Genomic DNA, 26,415 nt, shown 5'->3' on the forward strand with positions numbered 1-26,415 from the left:
GAAATTATAATGATACAGTGATGAAATATGACAAATGTACAAGGCCGAGTTATTGCATTACAAAAGCAAATGTAGTCAGCTTAAAAGGGGTCTTTTATCTCCCTTTAAGAGCCCGTTAGAGAAAACAATCTGTCTCTGTTTGGCAGGCAGGCAATTTCAAGGTGGCATCTGAATGAGAAACCAAGACAATTGGACAGAATTGGTTTACATGCCTGATGAAGGACCAGTTTAGCCTTGGTTACCAGCCCCTTGATTGGAGTCAGTGCAGTCTGGGGATTCTATTATCTGGTCAGCTGACACAGTGTGTCTTTTGTAGGCTTGTTTTTGGATTTAAACTGGTTAAATAAAACATACACAGGTTCACACAATTTCCAAACACTAATACAATCAATGCCAACTCTAAAAGATGCTGAACATCCCTTCATTTATGCTATCAGTGATCTTTCAGTGCAACAGGAAACAGTTCTCTTTGGGTCTAATATATGTATTGTTTTGTAGACTGTCCGTATTATTAGGTGTGGCTAAAACACATCATGACTCAGATCCTTCTGTACCACCTGAGTGCTTCTAACCACTTTACCTTTGAAGTGTTATTGATTTGACTTTTTGCCACTGTCACACAATTTGATGCTGTCTAGCTTCTTAAGTTTCCGAAAATCAAGAAAGATCTAGGAAGGATAACCTTTTGAGACTGAGTAAGGCGTCATTCCTGCAGACTTTGAGGCAGAATTTTTCTTGGAAGTCCTCCAGAAAACTACAAAAATGAAGGAAGGCACACAATATTCGAGGGGATATGGAGAAGCACGTTCTCCTTTCACAGGTCAAGGTAAAAATGAAACATACCATATCAGTTCTCGTAAATAGTTATGGTACAGTGATCTCTTAGGTTGCTAGACCAACCCAAGGCCCTTAATTTGCAAATCACAATGTGTGCAGAAACTAGAATATTTAATACAAGCACAAGGGGGAAGTCAATCCAGTAATGGTGCATGAAAACTACACTACTCACTGTCAATCAAACAAACTGAGTCGATTCTCAGCTAGTCTTAACATGTTTAGAAAATTACACATTCAGAATGCATAACAATGAATTTACCTTTGCTGTAAGTTTTATTCTCTCAGGGGTTCTAAACGACCATAATTAAAGTTACTTAATCATACTGCACTACTCATATCATGTATTACAATTTAGCAGGAGAAACAGCAGTAAAAACGGTTAATCAGAACATGCACCATGGTTTTGGGAAGAGTCCATTGGTTTTCACTACTGGACATTTATTTGCTGTATAAGCTTACTGCCTGAACCTTCTGTGGGCCTTTGAGGCTCTGCTGTAAAATTGGCAAAGATGAGCTTGACAAGGGGTCCAAGAGGGCTCCGAATCATTTTACTCTTAGTACCGGCTTCATTACATTTGTACAATTATGGTCCTTTTTTGCAATAATTCGTACAACACATATGGTTGATCTGCAAGTGGCAAGTGCAGTTATAAGTCTCCTGTGTGGTCTGAAACAACACAGTCCCTGCTTAGTGTGTTCCAGCACCAAAAGCAAGAACAAAACGAGAGGAAAGGTCCAGTGAACCAATACATTAGGATATGCTGAGCATACACATCAAAATAGCTGACTGAGACACCATGTGACTCTGGATGTAAAAGACAGAGCCATTTTATCCTCCTTTGGAATGGTGCATGTTATTGGGAATTTAATGTTGTATTATTACAATCTGTCGTTAGAACAATATATTTATTGTACTTTTGTTTTATTTATTTTTATGTTAGAAATAAATATCAAAATAATAGTACCTATTGAATTCACATTCGGTGTTATTAACCAATGAGTGTTTTTCAACTGGCAATTGACACCATAACCTATGAGCCAATTATCGCTGTATATTTAAATAATCATGCTTAACACACTTTGCGAATGTGAATTGCTGGTGAGACCAGGTTTCATAAACTGTTCATGTTTGAAAGTGGAAAGCAGCATCAAAATAGGTTTGTCCTTGGTTTTGTCCTCTTGTTCCATTGTATCCTTTCAGGATAGATTTCTAATGGAAATCACAGCGACTCGCACTGTTAACCTTAGGAAGATCATTGGTCTCCCTGATTTTTTGATTTTTTTACCTGTTGTATTTGTAACTTGACAGCCTCTTCGTATTGATACACGTTGGACAGTAAAATATGAAAATGCATAGAAAACTAAAATGTTTTTTTCACAAAAATCAAGTTCTTTCCTTACCACATATTACAATAAGCTAATTTACTATTTCTAATGAATGAAGAGATGGATAGATCCTTTAGTACACATACAAACAGACATACAAACAGGCATAGGCATATACATCAATGCTGTCCATTTAGATGTCAATGGGACTCTGTATATTCTCTCAGAAAGACATTCAACTGAAATAAGTTGATTGGGAGAGAAATAATGTCCCTGACATTTTTCCACACACCGCATGATTACATTACTACAGTGTCCGTACATTTGGCAATCACTATTCCTACTGCATGCCTCTTAGACTTCAACTAAACTTAAAGTGCATTATAATTCCATATTCTCAGCTCAGCTTTCTCAGACCACTTTGGTTCCATCGGTGAGCTACAAGCACATCAATCTGCCTGACATGTACTGTATCAGCCCTTCTGCTGGGACAGGTCCTGTGTAATGCATTCTGTTGTGCAGTGAAAAACTGAGTTGGCTGTTAAAATCAAAAAGCAGACATAATCATATTAATATTTCAGACCACCATGTACATGTGCACCATGTCCACTAGCACTGTTATACTGAGCATCCAAGAAGGTTAACATTCAAATGCCTAAAAATGTGCATTGGTCTGGAATTCACAAATAAAGGGGAAAAAGTAAAAAAAAAAAAAAAAAAAGAGAATCTTTATAAAAATCTTCATATATAATATTCAGACAGGATTATTTATCCAACAGGAACCGGAATCCCAGCTGTCCCACCCAGAGAGCCTAAGCCACACTATTGTCCCATATTGTGACCAAAACACCTCTAATTCGTCCCTAATTTTCCTTCAGAAAACAGCATTTCGAACAGCTTCTCTCAACAAGCACTGCCTAGCGCAACACACACTCTCACACACACACTCACACACACACACATGCACACACCGCTTCCAGCTCTGCAGTTCACAACCGGACTGACAACATTTCTCCTCATCCCGTAACTCATAACTTCCATCAAAACGACCGACCTGCTTAGGTCAACTGCCAGCATCCATCCCTCTGCTTTCCCCCCTTTGAAAGAGTTAAAAGGAGGAGGGGGTTCCCCTTACCAGTGATATCTCCTCAGTCCGGTTCTCCCCGACAGGCCAACCCATCCAACAGTGAGGCACTTAGGGTTAATGTTTTCAGCGTGTAGTAACGTCCCCTGGTCTTTCTCCCATCAGCCTCAGAAACTGCAGTCCCCCTCACTCTTTTCCACTGCAGCACTACAAGCTCCTAGTTCTCTCTCCCTCCCTCTCTCTCCCTCACCCCCCCTCTCTCAATCCCCTCCTCTCTTTTCTCGGCTCCCCTCTCTTTCTCTCAACACACATCCCCCCGCCTTTCTCTCGCCCTCTCCCTCTCTCTCTCTCTCTTCATCCCCCTCCCAACCTCCCTCCCTCCCTCCCTCCCTCCCCTCCTCGCCTCATCTCTTGCTCCGTCTCCTGATTTGCAATGCTGCTCACAGACTGCTGCATGCAGTACTCTACGCCCTGGTCCAACATTCAAGGGCAATCCTAAAGAATCAATATGCAAAACTGCTCCCCAGGGGGACTTCGTGCCGATACACTATAACCTGCGTTAGTGGTGGGGAAAGGAAGACAACGACGACGGGGAGAGGAAAAAAAACACACACACACACACACACTGTTACTGAACTCTGAGCCACACACTGCAGCAACCGAGCTACGCACCACTCAGTAAGTGACAGGACTGACAGATACTCCGTTTTGAGGATAGGATCATTCTTCTAGAGCCAGCTATTGTGTGCTGTTCCTGTCCCATCTTGCTACACACACTAAAATGTGGTGTACCATTACATATATCACGTTTAGCCTTATACTCAACTATTATTTGTATTATCATCATCACTGCCACGTGTTTTGCTGCACTGCTATTTACATTAGATATTCTATTGATGTATTATGTACAATATATGAGTCTTTCTATCTCCCCGGGACATCAAGAGCAACACAATTGGTGCCAGATTCCACCATTTCTAACTAATGCCTTCAAAGTGGCTTAAGTAGCAGAATACAGGGATATTTGGGACAGAGAAAGAGGTTTCCCTGCTGTTTCACAGTCATAGAGTGGCCCCCAAAACAGTATCTGCCACTTTTCACGTGTATAATCTTAAACAGCTGGCTCCAGAGCACGCACATACACAAAAACACCAACACAGTCCATTGTGTCCAGAGCAACAAAAACGTGACGTGAAAAGTCACAGATGGGTCAGAGCAAGCGTAACCAATGTTTGGCTAGGGACTGATATGAAAAGAGGGTTGTCTTTTTTCTGTCATGATCTTTGAGCCTGGGCTAACCATGAACATGTCTAATCTCAATGGATCGGTCAGGGTTTGGTTCGGTACAAATCCTGTTTGTTATAAATCTTGCTGGAGAAATGTCCTCCCCCTAAGTGTCGCGTAGGAACATATAACAATTACAAAGGGCAAATGAAAGGTAAGCTCCGAGCTCAGATAAGTTGGACCTTGTTTTTATTCAATGTCAGGTTAACAAGTTGATTAATCATGGTGAAGCGATGACTGTGTGCATTCCATTATGATGCCACTGTTTCTGCAATTTTAGAATATTATTATTCAGATTATTATTATTATTAAGTTTCCATACACCAGGGAGGGGGAGAGGGACTGAAAAAAAAGGAAAAGATGGGGACTAGAATGGACATTGGTGATGGGAAGCCGTTATTCAATCACCCTAATCATGCCAAGGTCTTAATTCCAAATTCCACAGTGAACAGAGGAGTTCAGGAGATCGTATCAGGATTGCAGTGCAGAGGGAGCACACACGCCTTGGCAATATGAGTAAATGCCCTATTACAGCCCAGCAGACTGTATTTTAACCTGAACATGAATCACAGGCACTGCAGGTAATGCTAACTGCTGAGCTGCTTTATTGTACTTCGCTCTCTCACCACAGACTCATATGTTACAATACTACTACTACTACTACTACTACTACTACTACTACTACTACTACTACTACTATTACAATGCTACTGTACTACTATTACAAATGCAACTACTACAAATGGTAAACATGATGACAACACTAATATTTTGGAGTCAGTCGTTTATGAAAGAATCAGATTTCCCTTATATTAATATATTTTTCATATAATTTAAACTAAAATAAAAGATAAGGTCTAAAACACATTAATAGTAATAGTTGTTATGGAAAATGGGCAGTTACTTTAAAGCAGAACCATTCTACAATCTTCTTATCACTAAAACACCTGAAAATTGGTCTCTCAGATTCAGTGCTATAATTGTTTTTGATCTTTTTGTGCTTTAAATCTAATCTTGGGTTTCATTTTTGCGGATGATAATTAGAATCAGGATCGTGGACGATTACAATAATACTCAAACTGGCATTGACAAATTAGAGGCATCAATTCCAACTGGCAAGCGCTCATTCAAAGGGTGTCAATTGCTAAAGGAATTAATTGCTAACTGAATGTTACCAATTCGGACTAATGAATTACAGACATGGCTAGCGCTAAATATGCCTTTAAGGGGAAATGTATCCAGAGCAATTTATGCTTGTTCCCTTCATTAACTGACATAACTAACACAACATACATCCACACAATATACAAATGCACATTAACTCCATCACTGCAGGAATTGTGCCTTTCTGGCAATGCTGTGTTCACAATGTGGGGCTTATATACAACTGCTGATTGCTACAAAACAGGGAGCAATGCATAACACACAACTGAAAATAGAAATTGAATTGAATAAGATGTTTGCAATTTTAGGAAGAAATTTAAACCATTCCTTTCTGTTATTATACTGCAGACAGATACAAAGCCCCACTGTATGTGTTTGTCCTCTCTGTTTGGTGCACCAGTTTCACATTATTAACACCTGTGACTGAAGAAGACAACTATGAGTGTCAGGGTTTCATTGTCATCGATAATTATCATCTGCCTCTGAGTGCAGTTGCCTTGTCAGCGTCCCAGCAATGAGCACTTGAGAGTGGAATCGATAAGGACTCTGGCACTGAGACTGAGCAAAAAGAAACAGATGGCCTTTTTTAAAGTCTGAGCATCAGGCCAGATCTCTGGAAAACATTCAAACCCACACCCAGATACACCCGCTCCCAAATCAGTATTAGCCATCTATATATTCGATTACAAAACAGCATATATTTGGTAGCACCTCCCCCCAAATCTCATTAACTCCATCCTCAAAAACTACCACACAAATAGCTGGCTGTATTTTAAAGTTGAATGTGAAGGTCCAATTGGAGACCTTGAACGTTTGTGACTCATTGGTTCTCAGTTATTGTACCTTGAGTTCACCTCTCCCTTAGCAGGCTGGTAATAAAGGCATTCTGGAATAAACCAATCATTTTTGGTTTGGTAGATCAGTTCATGGCGCCATTCTTAATTTATTAATAATAAGGATTCAAAAGGATTTCAATCCCTACTATTTTCCTTTTCAGTCTTGGTCACGCTTTTCAGGGCAAATTAACACTACTGTCTGGATGCTCACCATTGGTATCGGTTTTCTATCAAAGAGAAAATAATAACAATCAATATTAATAAGCAGCATTGGATTTATGTTGGTCTAGTATGTGTTGAACAGACTACTTACAATCCAAGCTGCCAGTCCAGTCCAAGAGGGAATCGCAAATTCTGATTTGCTACCAAAAATCTGTCCTATTCTAGCCACAAAAACAAAATTTTAAAAATGCCATACTCCTGCTCCCAGATGATTTCTTTAGAACTTCATATAAAGAAAGCAAAACAAATGTTTGGCTTTTAATCTTGATGTGTTTTGTTATTTTTCAATACATTTCCAACAGCTACATTAAAAGTTACAGCAACCATTTACCAATGCAATAAAACATGAAATGCACAATATTCTTCAGTTCTTGATGATCTCAGACACAAGCTTAAACATACACAGATTTCATCCCCCTACCTGTTTTGACTCGATGTTTGTTATTTCAGTGTATTGCATTACAAATTACAAAAAACACACTTGGAGAAAAATCTTCAAAGGGCTTCTGACCCAATGACCTGAGATATGGAAAGTGATTCTGCATGCCTTGACCATCAGCCACCACCTTATTGATTGTTGGTACATTTATAGCTCACGTGGGTGACCTCTTGAGGGAGTCACCAATGTCATTGTGCACATTTTGGTTGTGCCCTGACCTGTGACGTTTGCTGCAGTACAGATATAGAGAGATAAAGTGTGCCATTAAGTCTCTTTGACCTTTTCCCCTGCCGTGCAATTCCATACTTCTTATTGTTCACACATTTTATTATTATATATATATATATTTGCATGGTTATCAATATTCTTGATGAAAAATACTGAAATAAAACCAGATTTGAAATAGAGAATGAGACTTTTCGTTCAAAAAGCAAAAACAAACCAACAAAACAAAATGTGAGCAAAGTGCTTTGGACCAAAGACTGATATTTGATTGGTATCTATAATATTCACGAGGTAAGCCTTATTTAACAAGAAAGCACCAAGTATACACATTAATTTAAAGTCTGAGTCAACTCATTTAGAGATTTAATTGCCATCTGAATCAGATCATTCAAATTCATCAGACCAGATTAATGTAGCAAAACCAAGGCAGATTTATAATCCTATCATACATTTTTCTTTTGTAAAGTTACAACAAAAACAGGATGTCAATTATGAATGTACCTTCAACTTAGTCGTCTTTTTCCTATCAATTCAAAAGCTGAGTTTTGAAAATTTTACTTTGACTTTCTGAAGCTTGACTTCAAAGGGCTGGGGACTTAGTGTGCAATTCTACTTGAATGCTTATGCAGCATCACAAGACTATGATCTTCATATGGACTGGGCTGAGGAATCTTTGAAGCTATACCATTGGCATTTCAGGAAATACTGTGAGATGACTAATTTTGTAACTGATAGACCAAACAAACAGCAATCACACAATTTGTCAGCTATGGTACACTATGGTATATTATGGTTCACAATATAGAAATATACCAATGCAGAACACTGTGTTATATGGTGTATGTAACATTCCCGATAAAGCATTTCATTGTGTTTCAAAACCCATCTGATATTTAATTAAAAGAAATGTACCCTCAACATGAATCAAACCACTTTTCAGCAAATTACTACTGAACAGCAAAGTGTTTTTATGTTGTTTGTTTCTGAAAGCATAAAAGTAAATATGGCAAGCATTGAAAATCCAAAGCAGATGAAGAGATCTGCGATGTCTAATAACAACACCCAACAATATTTCTTTCCCTCTCTCTCATCGACTCGCTGCTGCACATGTTTTCATTTAAAACATCAATTCTGTGTGAAGCCTGACTGCGTTTGCTTGTGTTTTGGGGAAATGCAGTGAATTTAATAATACACGGTCAATTATTTTCCACGGGAACAAAACAGTGTTGCATGTAGAGTGACGCTTACATCTTCCAAATAAAATTCCATTAAAAAAAACAAAAAACAAATCAAAAACAGCAAGTTTACATATTTCAAGGACCGAAGCATCCTCAAATTATCCCCCCGGCTCCCGCCACAGCCACCTATACCTCACGCACACACTCCTTTTCTTGGCTTCAGCGGATTTTTCCATTAGCATTCCGGTGTCTGCCTCCACTATGTCTGCAGAGCAGTGTTTCAATTCTACAGCCCAGTAATCTCTCTCCAATCTGTTTGGGGAATACCTCCTGAAAGCCCATCCAGCAAACAGATTGTGAAAGGGGGAGGGTGAAGGTGTCACTTTTGCTATGAATGCAGAACTGCTGCCCAAAATCCTGCAGTTGTCAGAGCTTGTCACACCAGTAAGACTTCTTATGCGTCTAATCCTGGTTAGATTGGGCATCCCCAGCAAGTTCCTGTTGAATAAAACTGATCATGACACAAAAAAGGGTTTAATTCAGCAAAACGGACATTGATATGTTCAATGTATACATATGCACATCACACAAACTGTAATCCATTGTGATGTACTCGTCTAGAGGTTTTGCCTGGTAATCAGTTATATTTCCACAAAAAATAAATATTAACCTTAGTCAACATTTCCATTGCAAAAATGTATTTTCCAATATGTACAATCAATGACCTCATATAGGGACTGGTGTATCTGAAATCTCTCAACTAACCAGCAATTGTCCATATATATTTAGTTTGGGTAAAGCTGTCAACCAAGTAAATACTACTACTATTATTACTACTCATATACTAATAGTAGTAATAGTTGCATTCTCCCTTTTTACACATCAAACAGCCATACACTACAAGTCCATTTATTGAGATGACACACTGCACACCGAGGAACACACACAAACAGGGACCGAATGATGGTATGAACATAAAAAAAGGCACGGAAACACAACCAAAGCGAGGATAGTAATTCTGAGGTTGTATTTGTCTGTTTTTTTTTGTTGTTTTTTTTACTCATGAGTCTCCCCAGCAGTAATCAATCAGGGAAATTACTTAAATGAATCAGCCAAGCTGAGGCTATGTGCTGTTGCTGGAGCCCAGCGCATAAAACCACTTCATAAATCATGTTTTAGCACTCAGCTCTGCGTCATTAGTCCTGCAGAGCTACAGCCGCTACCCTCTTGCCCTCTCTTCTTACTAAATAGGCCCAACTTGTAAATACACCACCCACTCCACGTCACCTCACTGCCATTCTGCTGGAGCGGAGATTTAGGTGTCATACTCAAAGACAACAACTGACTCCTCCTTTTCCGTGCTGTATCAGTGCTGTATCAATGCTGCACAAAAAAGATCAAGTGACTATCAAGTTGGTGTTTTTTGGGAATGGTATAGAATGGCAATGACTGAGGTGTTTAGCCGCGATACGTCATTTGTAGACCTTCATCCAAAAAGTTGTCCCTCAAGCATATTGCACATTGAATATATAAAACTGCACCAGGTACACAGTCTGTCCTGCTTCTTGCACTGGTGTGTGTCTCACAAACTACAGCACTGTTTCTTTACCTCCTCATCTACAATTATGTAAAAAACAAAAAAATAAACACCTCACCATAAAGGCACAAAAGCAGAATACATGGTTCAACACTAAACTATTTATTTGAAAGTGGTAGCATTCATGCCCAGCTCCTCCACGATAACTTACCATATATCGTCTGTCTATATTTATTTGATTTGTTGTATAGTTCCTCATGGTTAGACATGCAGATGATAAGCTTTTCCAGAGTACAGAAACGAAGTGCATCAATCCACATCTTCCTGTGTTTTTTCATTGGTCCATGTCATTTTTAACGCACATAAAATCATATTGAATCAAAATCATTTTGATTCCAAAATTGACGCATTACCATCGTAGGACAATAATTGACTCAGTGTGCAAGCTGAGATAGGGATGCACACACTCGTTTTTTCTCTTCACACACGTAAAAATCGGATGCATCATCAGGTCGAGTGTGGGAAGCAATGAGGGAGACTGAGAGGAGGGGAATTCTTCACCTAACCACATTATCAGGGTTTATCTTATTTTTTCCGTTAGGTTTCTTGAACGTCTTCTCACTTTGATCGACATATACACTCATGCCGCCATTCTTCGACTTCAAGTCTTAATCCCTCCAGTCAATTTTCTACACCCCTCCATGAAAACACTATATGAATAGTCCAATAATTTATCTGGGCAACACTACCCTACACACTGCTGTGCCATTGTTGTAAGTGGTGTAAGGCTTTATTGGTTATATTCCTGTGTCCTTTCTCTGATCCTATGGATTGGTATAGGCTGATTTATAATCTGCGAATGTTGGTGTTTCCAGCCTCATGACTCTGTTACAAACTGCAAGTATGTCTATGCCCTCTGAGGTTCATGACTTAATCTTGCTGCAATGACAATAAAAATAAGGGTTTTCACTGAAAGCCAGACTATAAATTGCAAGTAGCCAAGAAGAATCTCCAAACTGTTCCCCTAAAAAGAAGGTCTTAATTTCCCAAGGATCTCTATATTTGTTTTTACAAGACACATAACTACATGATGTACCAACAACTTCTTCGAAATAAACATGAAAACGAGCAAAAACAGACAAAACTCAGCAAGACTCAAGTCTTCCAAGCTGACATTTTGTGCTGCACAGTTTACGTGTGGCAGGTATTCTTGAGAAAACATTTGCACAGACCTGTTTGACCTGTTTAACAGAAGATAGTGCTTTGTTTTGCAGTACAGAGCTCTGGACTTAACACTTACTGAATAAGGAAATTCCAGGGAAACAATCACAAAATAACTCTCATTAAAGAAAAGGATATTTTAGGTACTGACAGAAGACATGCTCAAGGACTACAACAGAAGTGAATTCAGAGCAAATGCCTTCCCCTATTCAATTGTTGGCATAAATTCCAAAGGTGGCAGTGATCTACAATTCCCCCCACGTCCGAACACAACACAACAGTCAGCACTTTAGACATTCTTGTCTGTTGATTCGAAAGTTGAACTGCATTGCACTCCTTGTCTTATGGTTCAGAGGTTGCTGCATCGTTCAGCTGCACCGTCAGTGTGTCTGCTGAGGAACCAGACGTTCGCTATCCAGTCTCTACTGCCAGTATCAACCTAAGGTACCTGAAGTGCCAGCTGCTCTTCAAATGTTATGAAAGTGAACCTCTCACCACTGGCATTCAGTTCAGCAAATTAAAATAAGTATTTTTAAAAATATTTTATTCATAGGCAAAATACTTTATAATGACATTCTTTATGCAATGCAGGAACATAAGAAATATGGGTTCTTTAATAACAGTTTGTTTACCAAAAGCCAGTGATAAGGCAGCCAGGCCAATGGCTTTTGTATTCTTATCTTTGTACATGCAGTCAAAACCTAGCCCTTAAAACTTCAAAGTGTCTGATTTTAGCTGTTTCGAGTCAATTAAAAAAACAACAGCAACAATCACTATTAATATTCACTTGCATGAATGTATGACTGTAAGTCTGTTTGAATTCAAATGGACTAGAGCAATATGGAATGTGATAAACAGTTAGGTCCATAACTATTTGGACAGTGACACAATTGTCATCATTTTGGCTCTGTACGCCACCACAATGGACTTGAAAGGATACAATCTATTAAGATGTCCATTAAGTGCAGACTTTCATCTTTAATGTGAGGGTAGTTACATCCAAATTGGGTGAACGGTGTAGGAATTACACCCATTTTCATATGTGATCCCCCCAATTTTGGGGGCTCAAAACTATTTGGACATGAATTAAATTGTGAGTTTCAATACTTGGTTGCACATCCTTTGCAGTCAATGACTGCCTGAGGTCTGGAGCCCATAGACATCAGCAGATGCTGGGTTTCTTCCCTGGTGATGCTCTGTCAGGTCTGTATTGCAGCTGTCCTTAGTTCCTGCTTGTTCTTGGGGTGTTTTGCCTTCGGTTTTGCCTTAGAAATCAAAACACACCAATCAGAGAGATCGCAAGAACATTAGGTGTGGATCAAATTAACTATTTGGTACATTCTTAAAAAGAAAGAGCACACTGGTGAGCTCAGAAACACCAAAAGACCAAGAAGACTACAGGAAACAACTGTGGTGTATGACAGAAGAATTCTTTCCCTGGTGAAAAAAAACCCCTACACAAAAGTTGGTCAGATCAAGAACACCCTCCAGGAGGTAGGCGTATCTGTGTCAAAGTCAACAATCAGTCTTCACCAGAGTAAATACAGAGGCTTTACCACAAGATGTAAACAGGAAACCGGAAGACCAGATTAGAGTTTGCGAAAAAACATCTAAAGAACCCTGTACAGTTCTGGAACAACATCCTATGGCCAGATGAGACAAATATCAACTTGTACCAGAATGATGGGAAGAGAGGAGTATGGAGAAGGGAAGGAACTGCTCATGATCCGAAGCATACCACCTCATCTGTGAAGCATGTTATGGCATGGGCATGTATGGCTGCCAAGGGATCTGGTTCCCTTGTATTTATTGATGATGTGACTGCTGACAAAAGCAGCAGGATGAATTCTGAAGTGTTTAGGGGTATATTAGCTGCTCAGATTCAACCAAATGCTTCAAAACACATTGGACGGAGCTTCACAGTGCAGATGGACAATGACCCCAAGCATACTGCGAAAGCAACCTAAGACTTTTTTAAGGTGAAGAAGTGGAATGTTCTGCAATGGCCAAGTCAATCACCTGACCTGAATCCAACTGAGCAGCATTTCACTTGCTGAAGGCAAAACTGAAGGCAAAACGCCCCAAGAACAAGCAGGAACTAAAGACAGCTGCAGTGCAGGCCTGGCAGAGCATCACCAGGGAAGAAACCCAGCATCTGGTGATGTCTATGGGTTCCAGACTTCAGGCAGTCATTGACTACAAAGGATTTGCAACCAAGTATTGAAACAGATCCAAAATTATGACAGTTGTGTCACTGTCCAAATATTTATACCTAACTGTAGATGTATTGGCTCACGTTTTCTTTCCGTTATTAAACATATTACATTAATGTAGATCAATGTGTTCCAACAACCTCTCTTAAACAATTTAGCATTTTTGTACGCTAAAGCTAATCATTTAGACTAAACAAAACATTTAGACTAACATAAGTGTGACAACCAGTTCTGAAGAGAAGTACTCACAGTCAGATTGATTCCTTGTGACAGGATATCACAGTAATGTCTGCAAAAGACAAAGAAAAAATAAATAAACACCAAGGACGAAATATCATTGCTTGTTATATTTTTGAGTGGATTCATCATTCAAGTCTGTTATGGAGAAATTATGAGTTTTCCACCAGATGTTTGACCATATTCTCAGTTTCACCTGACACATGATGGATATTGAGTCTAAAAGTAGCTTCTTTCCTCTGAAAATTCTTAAAAACATACACAACCAGTCAAAAGTTTTAGAACGCATACATTTTTCCAGGTTTTATTGAAATTTACACAGTTTAATGTCTCAATTTACTCTGGAATTAAAGCATAGAAAAAAATGAATTGGAGATAAAGAAATCATGGAATTGTTTTGTTTAACAAAATTGAATCCCTTAAAGTGACAAACCTCTCTGGTACCCTCAAAAGGGCAACACATCCATGTGCTTCTCTTCTCTTTAATCCTATGTGTACTATTCACTATTGTGTTGTTTGCCAAGTGTTTGGTATCCCAAGAAAGCTGAAACTCCCAGCTGACCCCCGAGCGTTTACCCCCCCGGGCTCTGAATGACAGCGGATGACACAGACACTGTAAATTGGATGTGTTTGAGAATGAAATGCGCTGGTAGCCAAGAGAATAAGCTTTCAAACAATGTGCACATTGTAGGAATACAGTGTAACTTCTATGCACAGGAGCTGTGCGTAACACTGCCAAATAATGCTTAAGAGGGTGTAGTAACACAGTATATAACTCTGAAATTTACATTATTTATCAGTTTTTGGTAACCTAAACTTTTGTTTAACCTGTGGCAGTTTACTCCTTACCTTTGTACCATTTCAGTTTATTCACTGGACTTGAACTGCTTACATTTAAATAAAAACTGGAAACAGTGGTAGTGTAGCTGTAGTTTTCAATTTGGAAACACTTGGAGGTTTTTTCCTATTAGGTTTTAGTCTGCAATTATTCTCCCTCTGTAGAACCTTACCAACTTATTTAGGTTTGTGACATGACCTAACACACCAAGTTACATAACCTTACCAAAGAAATTGACACAATGTGCTAGGGAAAACAAAATGTAATACCTTGTTGCTGGTACGAACAAAACATACATATAACTAAGAAACAGTTTAGCTTTTTGATTTTGGTAACAAATGAAGCCGGGTCCACCTATTTGGACAACAGAACTCCATCCACTAATGCATCACAAATTTAAGTAACAATGGCTACCACCATTAACCTCCCACCCCAATATGAATGGCAGCAAAAATAATAGTCTTTGGAGATTTGAGCGCCGTCAATAACTATTGACGTGAGCTGCAGTTTTATGAAAAATTTCTCTTCATGTTGAATTACTGACGGGCTAGAAGCCAGATCAAATTTGCAAGGTCATGCTTGGCAAACATATTACATTTAATCAGGATTATGGCCCACATACACACATGCAGTTAGCATTTTTCTTGCGCTTGAATCCATCTAGAGCAGTGCTTAGCACAAGGATTTCCAGGGTGTAAAATCTTTAACCTCAAGCCGTGGGTCAAGGTTACACATGTTCATGTTTATGCCTACTCTTGGTGAAAATCCTGGCAAACGCAACGTAAAATGTGAGTGATTTGAACAAGACTCTGTGACCATGGTGTTTTAATGAAGGAAAATGTGTTTAATGTTGTCCAGGGTTTATCAGTATCAGATACAAGGCATCCGTTATCGGTCAATATATGTGAACCAGTGATGATCTTCAGCAAGGAGGAGAATCGTTTTTTTTTTAAAGCAGAAACAATCTGCTTTGTCATAGCTGTACATATGCTGTATATTATTCAAGGTAAAACCACATTACAAACAAAATAAAGAAAGGTATGATTTCTAACTTTAAGTAGTGCAGAATTTTAATCCACAACAATGGAATCTTTTCATCTGTAAGGATTAACACCAAATACACTGTTGGGTAGTCAAAAAGTTTCACTGGGGCACCAATTACAGCCTGAAGTTTTACATCAGGGAACCACCTAACACACTCAGTCTCACAGGCTAACCTAGCACTGACATACTGGTTTATTAGAACACTGCAAATATTAAAAAGCAAAGGCAGTACATTACCTTAATTGCATTATGGCATCTAAATGTTATTAGAACTGTGCCAAGTATGACTGCATCATATTAACGGTTATCTCAGCTGCCTTTTCAGTGTTTACTGTTGACTATAGATCACAACCATGCCGAGACTTTCACCTTATTACCTAGAGTAAAATCCCAATTAATTGTAATGAAGATTGTTATAGTGTCTGGGATTAATGGTGGACCTGACAACATTATGACTATGTAGCCTCTTCATAGGGAATAAAAAGAATAACACTACAATTCTAGAATTAAGTTGTATAACCGTTACGACCTGTGTAAGAGTATCGCACAACAAGTTAAAATCCCTCTTCAAATACATTCACAAACACAAAATACTTAAAATGTAGTGTTTATATTGAAATGTTTACTATGGATAATTAAAGTTAGGGAATTGGGATATAAGTTACTGTTAGGTCCATAAATATTTGGACAGTGACAAAATTGTCATCAGTTTGGTTCTGTATGCCACCACAATGGATTTGAAAGGAAACAATCAAGATGTGCTTTAAATGTAGACTTTCATCTATAATTTGAGGGTAGTTGAGAATTGCACCCATTTTTATATGTGATCCCCCCAATTTTAGGGGCTATCTGGACAAACTAACATAATCATGAATTAAATTGTGAGTTTCAATACTTGGTTGCAAATCCTTTGCAGTCAATGACTGCCTGAAATCTGGAACCCATAGACATCACCAGATGCTGGGTTTCTTCCCTGGTGATGCTCTGCCATGCCTTTATAGTTCCTGCTTGTTCTTGGGGCGTTTTGCCTTCAGTTTTGCCTTCAGCAAGTGAAATGCTGCTCAATTGGATTCAGGTCAGGTGATTGACTTGGCCGTTGCAGAACATTCCACTTCTTCACCTTAAAAAAGTCTTGGGTTGCTTTCGCAGTATTCTTCGGCTCATTGTCCATCTGCACTGTGAAGCGCCGTCCACTGAGTTTTGAAGCATTTGGCTGAATCTGAGCAGTTAAACACTTTAGGGCTATATTATCTGCTCAGATAACAGTGACACAATTGTCATCATTTTGGCTCTGTAAGCCACCACAATGTTCCCTTGGCAGCCATACATGCCCATGCCATAACACCACCTCCACCATGCTTCACAGATGAGATGGTATGCCTCGGATCCTGAGCACCACAGTTGATTTCCGTGGTCGTCCGTGCCTTTTGGTGTTCCTTAAGAATGTACCAAATAGTTGATTTGGCCACACCTAATGTAATTGCTATCTCTCTGATTGGTTTGTTTTGGACTGCTGACAAAAGCAGCAGGATGAATTCTGAAGTGTTTAGGGGTATATTAGCTGCTCAGATTCAACCAAATGCTTCAAAACACATTGGACGGAGCTTCACAGTGCAGATGGACAATGACCCCAAGCATACTGCGAAAGCAACCTAAGACTTTTTTAAGGCGAAGAAGTGGAATGTTCTGTAATGGCCAAGTCAATCACCTGACCTGAATCCAACTGAGCAGCATTTCACTTGCTGAAGGCAAAACTGAAGGCAAAATGCCCCAAGAACAAGCAGGAACTAAGGACAGCTGCAGTACAGGCCTGGCAGAGCATCAACAGGGAAGAAACCCAGCATCTGGTGATGTCTATGGGCTCCAGACTTGGAGTCATTCTCCAGTCATTGACTGCAAAGAGTTAGTAACCTAGTATTGAAATTCACAATTTAATTCATGACTATGTTAGTTTGTCCAAATAGTTTTCAGCCCATAAAATTGGGGGGACCACATATACAAATGGGTGTAATTCCTACACCGTTCACCCAATTTGGATGTAACTACCCTCAAATTAAAGATGAAAGTCTGCAATTAAAGAACATCTTGATTATTTCCTTTCAAATCCATTGTGGTGCAGTACAGAGCCAAAAGGATGACAATTGTGTCTCTGTCTAAATATTTATGGACCTAAATGTATGTTAAACACTTACATTTTCTGTGGCAACGGTGGCAGCTCTGAGAACGACAACAGTTTCTAAGTCTTTATTGCTTCACTGCACAAGGCTTAAACTAGCTTTAGGACTCAGCACTTTCAGCACTTTTGAATTATTATATTGGCAAACTTCTTATTTTCTAATCAGTGAGGCAGCCCTCTACACATTGTGCCCTGTAAAAAGATGCCAGCTTAGAAGAGCCCAGGGTACTAATCTGAGGAAGTGTAATTATCTGAATGTGCAGGTGCTCTCAATGGGAAATGATGATTTGGGGATCTTCAATTATCTCTCTTCCTTTCTTTCTCTCTCCCTCTTTCTGACCCTCAGCTTTTATTTGCATGAAAGAGCTTCCTGGCTTTTTTCAGTAATAACAGACGATCTTCACTGTTAAGGAGTTGGCCAAGCAGAAAACTGCACTAGAGTTTCATCCTAACAGCCAAGCCTTCTCTCCTTAGACAAAGTCTGGGTAGAGTTTATTTCAGCCAAAGTAATAAGTATTTTAATTGCTGATTGAAGTTTGTATAATTTCTTCTAGGGGACTGTGAATTTCTACTTTCAAGAAACCATGTCCAGGTCTTGCACTGGCTTTTGGTATTTGTAAGCCTTGATTACAGTTTTGTGCAATTTGTAGAATGAGACTAAATGAGACTGAATGTTTCCAATACAATACAGAGGCTTTACATTTGTACACATTGCTACTTCGATGGCATAAAACAAACATGCAACACAGCAATTAAAAGGCTGAGCATTTCATTTTTGAGTTACTGAATTGTATAGTTGTAAATCTTCATTCCAAATTATTCTGATTTATAAAGGCTACAACTTTGTATGCACTTGAGTACACTAAATGTACAAAATTGTTTGCCTAATCCTGTTATAATCCAGGTACTGAAATGGCAAGGGTTTAATTCCATTTGAGTTCCCACGAGTATTTCCTGTCTTCTGATAAATTATTAATTAATTCCCTCATTTTTGTTTTAATTAAGACATTCCTACAATTTCAACTAGATTCTAAAGCAGTTAACCTCAAAAGCAGTCTTTGCTTACACGCAAATGTATAAATTTGTGACTATGAATGTGTTAGCAGTACAACATAATTCTTTATCAGGTCCTTTCAGATTTCACAAATCAGGTGTTTCCATTTGACATGGATGACATAATCATCACTATATAACGGACTGGTTTTAAACTCCCAAACCTCCCGACTCCCCTGTTGTTTGAAAAACCACTAATTGGTGATTCAGAGCAACTCTCCATTTAGTCAGTATGAACTGGTATATGTTGGCAGTCTCTCTATCATATGAAAAAATACCAAATTAGCTGTTTGGAGCACAAAGCAGTAACAAAAATGCACCTCTTTCCTCTTCAGACCCCAGCAGGAACCAGTAATAATTTACTTTACAGTTCTATTGATTGGACTGCAGCAAATCAACTGAAATCATTGCCTTTTCGAATGGAGCGTAAATATTTGCCAGCTTGCTCCGGCAAACATTGTCAAAGATCCCCAAAAGCATTGGTAGATGACATCGAAGCACTGGGTACAAATGCTTTTTCCATTAAAAGATAAACCTGTCTTTGTTCCATTTGTGCACAGTAATTAAGGTGACACAACTATTTAATGAGGCTTTATATATAAAATATATACTATATTAGTTCATCAGATATAAAAATTATGTATTCATTATTCAGTTTTTATTAAATTATTGGTGGAATATTATGTTTTTGTATTATGTTTTTTCCTAGGGATTGTTCATAGGTCAAACTATTTCAATGAATATAGCAGCCCAAATCCTGACAAAACAGCACACGGCAAAGAACCTGTGCCCTGTAAATATATTTATAAACCATATATTGTTTTCAAAATGGTGGATGCTTGATTTTTCATATACAGTCATGCACAGGGATTCCCATCGCCAAACAAAGCTAACCTGACATCAGATGCGCTGCTGGATGACTGATGGGTATTGAGGGAAAGATCATTACTTCCACCAAAAAGAGATGAACCCTTTGACCCAAAGTCAGCTGACTCCTGCTAACCCTCATTGTCACTCCTCCTGGCCAACTACAGCCCACAATCCCATAGCCACTCCCAGCTTTGAAGCTTCCAAATTAAGCAAGGGAAACAATGTAAGTAAATGTGTTTTCTTTCTGAAATCTAACAGTCACCCATGAGTAGCAAGGAAAACATCTGCTCCCAGAAACGTGCTCAGCCTACATCTTTGTACTTGGCAAGAAGGCTACCATTTTCTGCTACTTGAATACCAAACTGTTCTGTATCATGGAAATGTGAACCTTTTTCCTGATTGCCTGCTGATCTAATTTACATGGAGATGACATTGCTTTAATGACATAAGCAACTCAGATATCTCATTGGAGGATATCGCTAAATTTTTGTTTTTAAATAAGCCATAATTATCAGCCAAGGCATGACACACTACTACACTAAATTCTTCCATCAAAAAAAAGATCTCAATGGTAATGGTGGTCAAAAAGCCAAGTCATGTGAGCATATATTTTCTTCATTTGCAAATATAATTTAAATTATATTAAAGTGCTACACCAAATATATAGACACCTTTTATTTTTTGGCATTTGTTCTTTCTGGCCTCTATATGAATGCTTTGTGGCATAAACGCTTTCATCTCACAAAAATGTCCAGCTGCTGCCCCCATAGCATTTGTAAACAGATATAGAAGATGTGAAATATGTCGCCCAATACAGAAAAACAAACTTTGAGACAAGCAGCCTTGGATGCGAACAATAACACTTCCCAATCCACACAAATCCATTAAAAAGAGTCCCAACTTCTCAGAAGATTATATTAGAATGAAACCTTTTTATTAAGGTTACCCAAACAATCAAAACAAATATATATACAAACCCAAGTAATGGTGTGTGACTTTAAATCTCTTTTCATTTCAATTAAAAAAAACAAAAGAAGGATATACGCCAAGATTAAAGAGAGAGAGTAGGTGAGTTATTTCTCAGACAGTCAAATAAGCCGCTTTATAATTCTTAAGCACAAATCTCAACAAAGCCAGAGAGCTCTATTTTTTATTTTTTATTTTTGACAGGCACACATTAAGCAAGACTGTTGTTCCACTGCTTCACGAATGACTGATGAATGTTTGGAGGCCATTTTGCAATGCGAATAAGCGAATAATGAAATTCTGCTGGAAGCTTTTAATTCCTCTGATTAGAATGAGTCTTCTGTGTTTAATTAAATTAACTTTAAATTATTTTTTTCTTATAAAGCTTCCCCAGGGTGCCTCTACCCCACTGATACCAGACAGGTGCATTGGTAATCTTTTTGTTAGTGGAACACAGCAGCCCTCCGGTGACTCACTTTGACGCAGCCACCAAAAGTCATTGTTTGTCACAGCTACAATGTCCCTTTAGTAGAACATGATGGCCACTTCAAATGCAGCATTGTAGTAAATGATGTTACATTTCAGTTTGAAGAGCAAGTAACACTGTTCTGAAGAATATTATACAGAATACAAATATAACCGCAACATGTAAAGTGTTGGTCCCATTTTCCATACATACAAAAAGCTTATTTCTCTCAAATATTGAGCATAAATTTGTTGACATACCTGTTAGTGAGCATTTTTCCTTTGCTAAAATAATCCATCCCACTGACAGGTGTGGCATATCAAGAAACTGATTGAATGCATGACACAGGTGCACCTTGTGCTGGGGACAATAAAAGGCCACTCTAAAATGTGCAGTTTGTCACACAACACAATGCCACAGATGTCTCAGGTTTTAAGAGAGTTTGTGATTGGCATGCTGACTGCAGGAACGTCCACCAGAGCTGTTGCCAGAGAATTGAATGTTCATTTATTTACCATAAGCCGCCTCCAATGTTGTTTAAGAGAATTTGGCAGAATGTCCAACTGGCCTCACAACCACAGACCACATGTAACCATGCACAGACTGTCAGAAGGCGTCTCAGGGAAGCTCCTCTGCGTCTCGTCATCCTCACCAGGGTTTTGACCCGACTGCAGCTCCGGTGGACATTCCTGCAGTCAGTGGCCAATTCCATGCTCCCGCAAAACTTGAGACTTGAAATTCATAGATTAGGGCCTAATTAATGTATTTCAATTGACTAATTTCCTTATATGAACTGTAACACTGTAAAATATTTTAAAAAGTGGTGCATGTTACGTTACTATTAGTAATATCAGTATGAATTATACATCACCATTGGCTGTTCATTTCTCAGAGTAGGTGACTGTCCTTTTCCCTTTTTATTTCTGTCACTGAGAAAAGTTTTTCAGCTAAGATATGAAGTCCAGTATGTTAAGTTTTAAGACATCAGCTTTGATTGAATGTGGGGCCTAAGAGCCCACAGAACATGCCCATGATGCTTTTACAACTGTAAATAAGAAACAACTTGCACATTGCCACACACACACAAAAAAACCATTGACTCGTATTGTCTTTATTTGCTTGTGACTGAAACGAATTGAAGAAGATTGTAGGAGATACAAGTGGTTTCTCTCTCTCTCTCTCTCTCTCTCTCTCTCTCTCCTGTTTGTAGTTAGGAACGTCACCTTCAAGAAAGCGAATAACTCAAGAGCCTGCACACCTCTGTGTAAACAAACCAGTTTGCCTTTGAATAATGAATTAAAAAGAGAAATTAATTGAACTGAGGCAATAAACCAGCCCTCCATGTTCTGGGCCAGCGGAGAAACTTATTAACCCCATGGATTTCTTCTGACTCTATCCAGTTATATAACCTGAAACTCACTGTGTGTGTGTGTGTGTGTGTGTGTGTGTGTGTTGTAGCCTTCACGGGCCAGGTTGAATAGCCTTGATCCATGGGAAAAGGATGAATCCTATTGAGACACTGGAGGGATATAAAGAACATGTACAAACAAATCTCACCCTGACTGCTTAGAATTTGTTCAGTATTTGAAGAGAAGACAGCGATTAATCCACACCCACTTAAAAATGAGAACCCAGTAGGGATGCTCCAAAACGCCCTCTCAGGCTCTGCATTTTGGCAAAATGCACTTAAGTTTAACACAATGCTTTTCTTAATACCCCCCAGTTGCTTCTGTGCTGAACTTGGCATCCTGTGGTCTTTCAAAATCCTTCTGCAGCTTTCTGTCGCAGTCAGATGTGTAAATCTAACCCACTGCATAATATTTCAAGTTATTTTTCTCTGATTACATGATGTATATTAATTTCCCCACACTGAAATAAAATCCTGTTCACATATGTTATATATGTTTGTCTGGGCAAAATGTATAATAATAATAATAGAAATATATGTATATACACACACACACTATGTTGTTTGTAATGAACCAAATGCAATGAAATGATCCCATGAAATCCCATGAAAACCATGTGTCACTACTACAATTCATGATGCACTGTAGGACTATTAATAGAGAACAATGCAGAAGACTGCATCACAGTATAATGTCTATAACGAAATCCATTTTATTGGCAGAAAATATATGGAATTTGTGTAATTGTGCCTGTCAAAAACTGGACCAAACCTCTTGGAGCAAGTACCACATACCAAGCAACAAATCTGAATGCTGTCAATCAAGTCTGACACAAGTGATTAAATCTCAGTTGCTTTCACCTAAGTGTCAATGGAACTGCTGTGTTTTATGGTTATTTGATCACAACAGAAAAAAAGCTCCATCTTCTTAAATTAACAAGACAAGTTAAAGGATGCCGACTAATCAATCTCTCGTTTTTGTATAATAATTTAATTTAATAATTTAATAATTAATAATAATAATTTTCAAAAGTATATAAAATATCATTACTACTGTCAAAATTGAGAAAGCATACACACAAAATTACTGATTCCATGTAGCCTACAGATTTATTTTCCCTACCCAGTAATCAATTACTTAACTCAATGTATTCATAACAAAAATACAACAGATATTTAATATTGATAAATTACCAGATGACAGTAACAACAAAATATATAAATAAAACAAACATGGTCTTGTCGAAGAGAAACTTGAGAGCTGCCTGAAGACTATGCTTTCATTTAGACTTATGAAGTCAATTTAACAAAGAGAAAACAATTAATCCTCTGGTTTCATTTTCTTGAACCTGCAGTTAGCATCGCCATGACTGTAGTACCTACCTGCTTAGTCATGCACACAATCTACTTCATAGCAGCAATCTCAGAAAATGGAAAAAGAGGGTCAAGAAACATTAGTTATTGCTTAGATCTCTAGGATTTTTAGCAAGTTTTAGATTGAGGAGGTGAATGAGTTAGTTGAACCAAACAGTCACATACATAATAACCAAGCAAGTGATTGTCTAAATACTGGTTTCACAGACTGTGTTTAGCATAGTTTTACCTGGAAGGATGTCCAAGACTAGCACTAGTCTGGGTCTGTGAAACCAGCAATAGAGGTAGGTGGAGCTGTAGTTAAGTTGAAGGGCTAGCCCCAGTTCTCCCATGGACTCACTGTGTGTTACCCTGAGTTAATTATGTTCTGTCCTTAAGATAAAATGTGAAATGAGCATCTATTGTAAGTGATTCACAGCTGCTGGCGGTGTCCTTTTTGCACCCTAATCTCTGTAACACACCTTGGGCAGTAGCATCTTCCAGCCGACAAATTATTAATCAAACTGTCAATCACACACACACAGAAAGACTACATTTTAATCTTTCCAAATTAAGCTTCCCCTGCCCAACAACAGGGGACAACACAGCCCTCTATTGTATGGTCTTGCATTTTCTTCCCTAAAAATAATAGTCAACTGGGCAAAATGTTTTAGTCTGTCCTTTTGCTCTTGCAGTAAAACATACAAACAAGCCAAAGGTTTCAATTCTGTCATATTAATTTCCAAACCGTACATTTCCACTTTCCCTGCCTAGCAAAACATTTTCATTAGATGTTGGCATCACTCCTCTTCCCGTGCACTTTTGTGGTTTGTTTGCTTTTCTAGTTGGATGCATTACCTCCAGTGTTTATGGACCTTACAACCTTGATAGCGGCAGCCCAGCAAACTGAATTATAAGGCTGTGAACCCTGCTAGTGGCTGCTAACACAGACATTGAAGACATCATCTTTTCAAATTCCAAAGTCATTCTCACTTGCCGGTGGCACTGAGGGGAAGGTGTATAATAACATTGACCATTAAAAGAATGACAGGATTCCTAAGGCGCATCCAATTTCTTATTTTAGCTTGAAAATAGTTTTGCTATGTTAGAAAGCTCAGAGAATTTGTCGAATAAATTCTCAGAAACACCCACCTGGACCACGGAAAGACATCGGCCATGGTCTGTGGATTTATAACACAGTCTCGCAGCTTAAATGTTACCTGATGTAATGATGTAAGTTTCTGTTTGGCTACATAGCCCTTGAAAAACACAGCTTAGTGTGCTGGGACAGCTCTCTCATTCTTAGCTGCTACAGATAAATTGGATGCTCTCTGTTTGCAGCCTCACAGCAACGCAAAACTAACTGATGGTCTGGAAACGTTTTTTCTCTTTTTAATTGGTTTCTTTGTGACGAAAACATTTTTCCTCCACTACTGTCCATTGCAAGAAAAGCGCTTCCGCAGACATGATTTACGAACCAATTAAGGAAGTGGAAACCAAGTGGAAACAAAGAAAAAGTTTACTTGCTATGTAATTAGTCGACTGGCAGCCAGTAGCTATTGCGTTCTTTCACTTTGATGACCAAGCGCTATTTCTCAGGCACTTTATCCTCTTTATGAAAAAGCCAACAATTTAACTCAAATCAATAAATGATGGTTGTTTCTGTTCATTTAAAACAAGTTCCCTCCCACTTCAGGAAATTGCACCATTCTAAAATCTCTACCCCAAATTTGTTCATAATCATGGCAGGACCGCATGACAGTGACTCCTTCTGTTGCGTCTCTTACAAAACGATTAAGACACCGTCATTAGGTTTCATTCTCTCCATTTCAACTGAAGACAGATGGAAGGTTTTTGTGGGTGGAATGCCCGTCCCATTTGATTTTGCCTTGACATAATTGGAAGGATGTCATTGATGTGACATCACCTCTGATGGCCACACGTTTTGGGTTGATACTCAAGGGGCTGTGTGGTAATTGAGGTGTCCACCCTAATTTTCAGTACTGTCTTGAGAGATGGATGGGCCTTGTCTTTCTTGGATAGGTATAGGTGCTGCCGGGGCTATGCAGCTGTATTATCGAAAAGGCCACGAATGAGACGGTGGTCTTGTTAAGGCTACTGAGGGGACCACCTCCACATCCCTTTAATTATAAGTATTATAAGAATTATAAGTATTAAACACAACAAAAAAAGATATACATATATCAGCAGCACCCTATATCGATCCACTGCTGGATGAAGGACTCCCCAGGATGTTTCCACTTGCTTCGAACTATAGCTTCCTGTATCCATGTCACGGCTGCAAAATGTATTATTTCATTCCTATCTTTTATGTGGTCGTCTTCTAGGTATTTTTTCATCTTGGGATCCATTTGATAGCTTCATTTAGTCCATCTTTGGTCTGTCCTTCTTGCAATGTGTCCAGCCCATTGGCATTT

The 26,415-nt window shown here is 38.7% G+C and overlaps 1 protein-coding gene across 4 annotated transcripts in view; it reads right to left on the reverse strand.

Annotated features, from left to right (window-relative positions):
• The window catches only part of syt2a (synaptotagmin IIa), a 117,937-nt gene that overhangs the window by 39,570 nt on the left and 51,952 nt on the right, over positions 1–26,415 (reverse strand). For 2 of the 4 annotated variants that reach the window (XM_066703567.1, XM_066703571.1), the window contains one exon: positions 13,816–13,855. The exons of 1 other annotated variant lie outside the window; for it this stretch is intronic. The gene's annotated coding sequence lies outside the window, so the exon portion shown is untranslated. Of the gene's footprint in view, positions 1–3,298; positions 3,454–13,815; positions 13,856–26,415 lie in introns of those variants that run through there. One more of the 4 variants, XM_066703569.1, reaches the window with a different exon arrangement.

Source organism: Amia ocellicauda, chromosome 5 (assembly GCF_036373705.1).
Source record: "Amia ocellicauda isolate fAmiCal2 chromosome 5, fAmiCal2.hap1, whole genome shotgun sequence".
In the NCBI taxonomy this organism is placed as follows: Eukaryota; Metazoa; Chordata; class Actinopteri; order Amiiformes; family Amiidae; genus Amia; species Amia ocellicauda.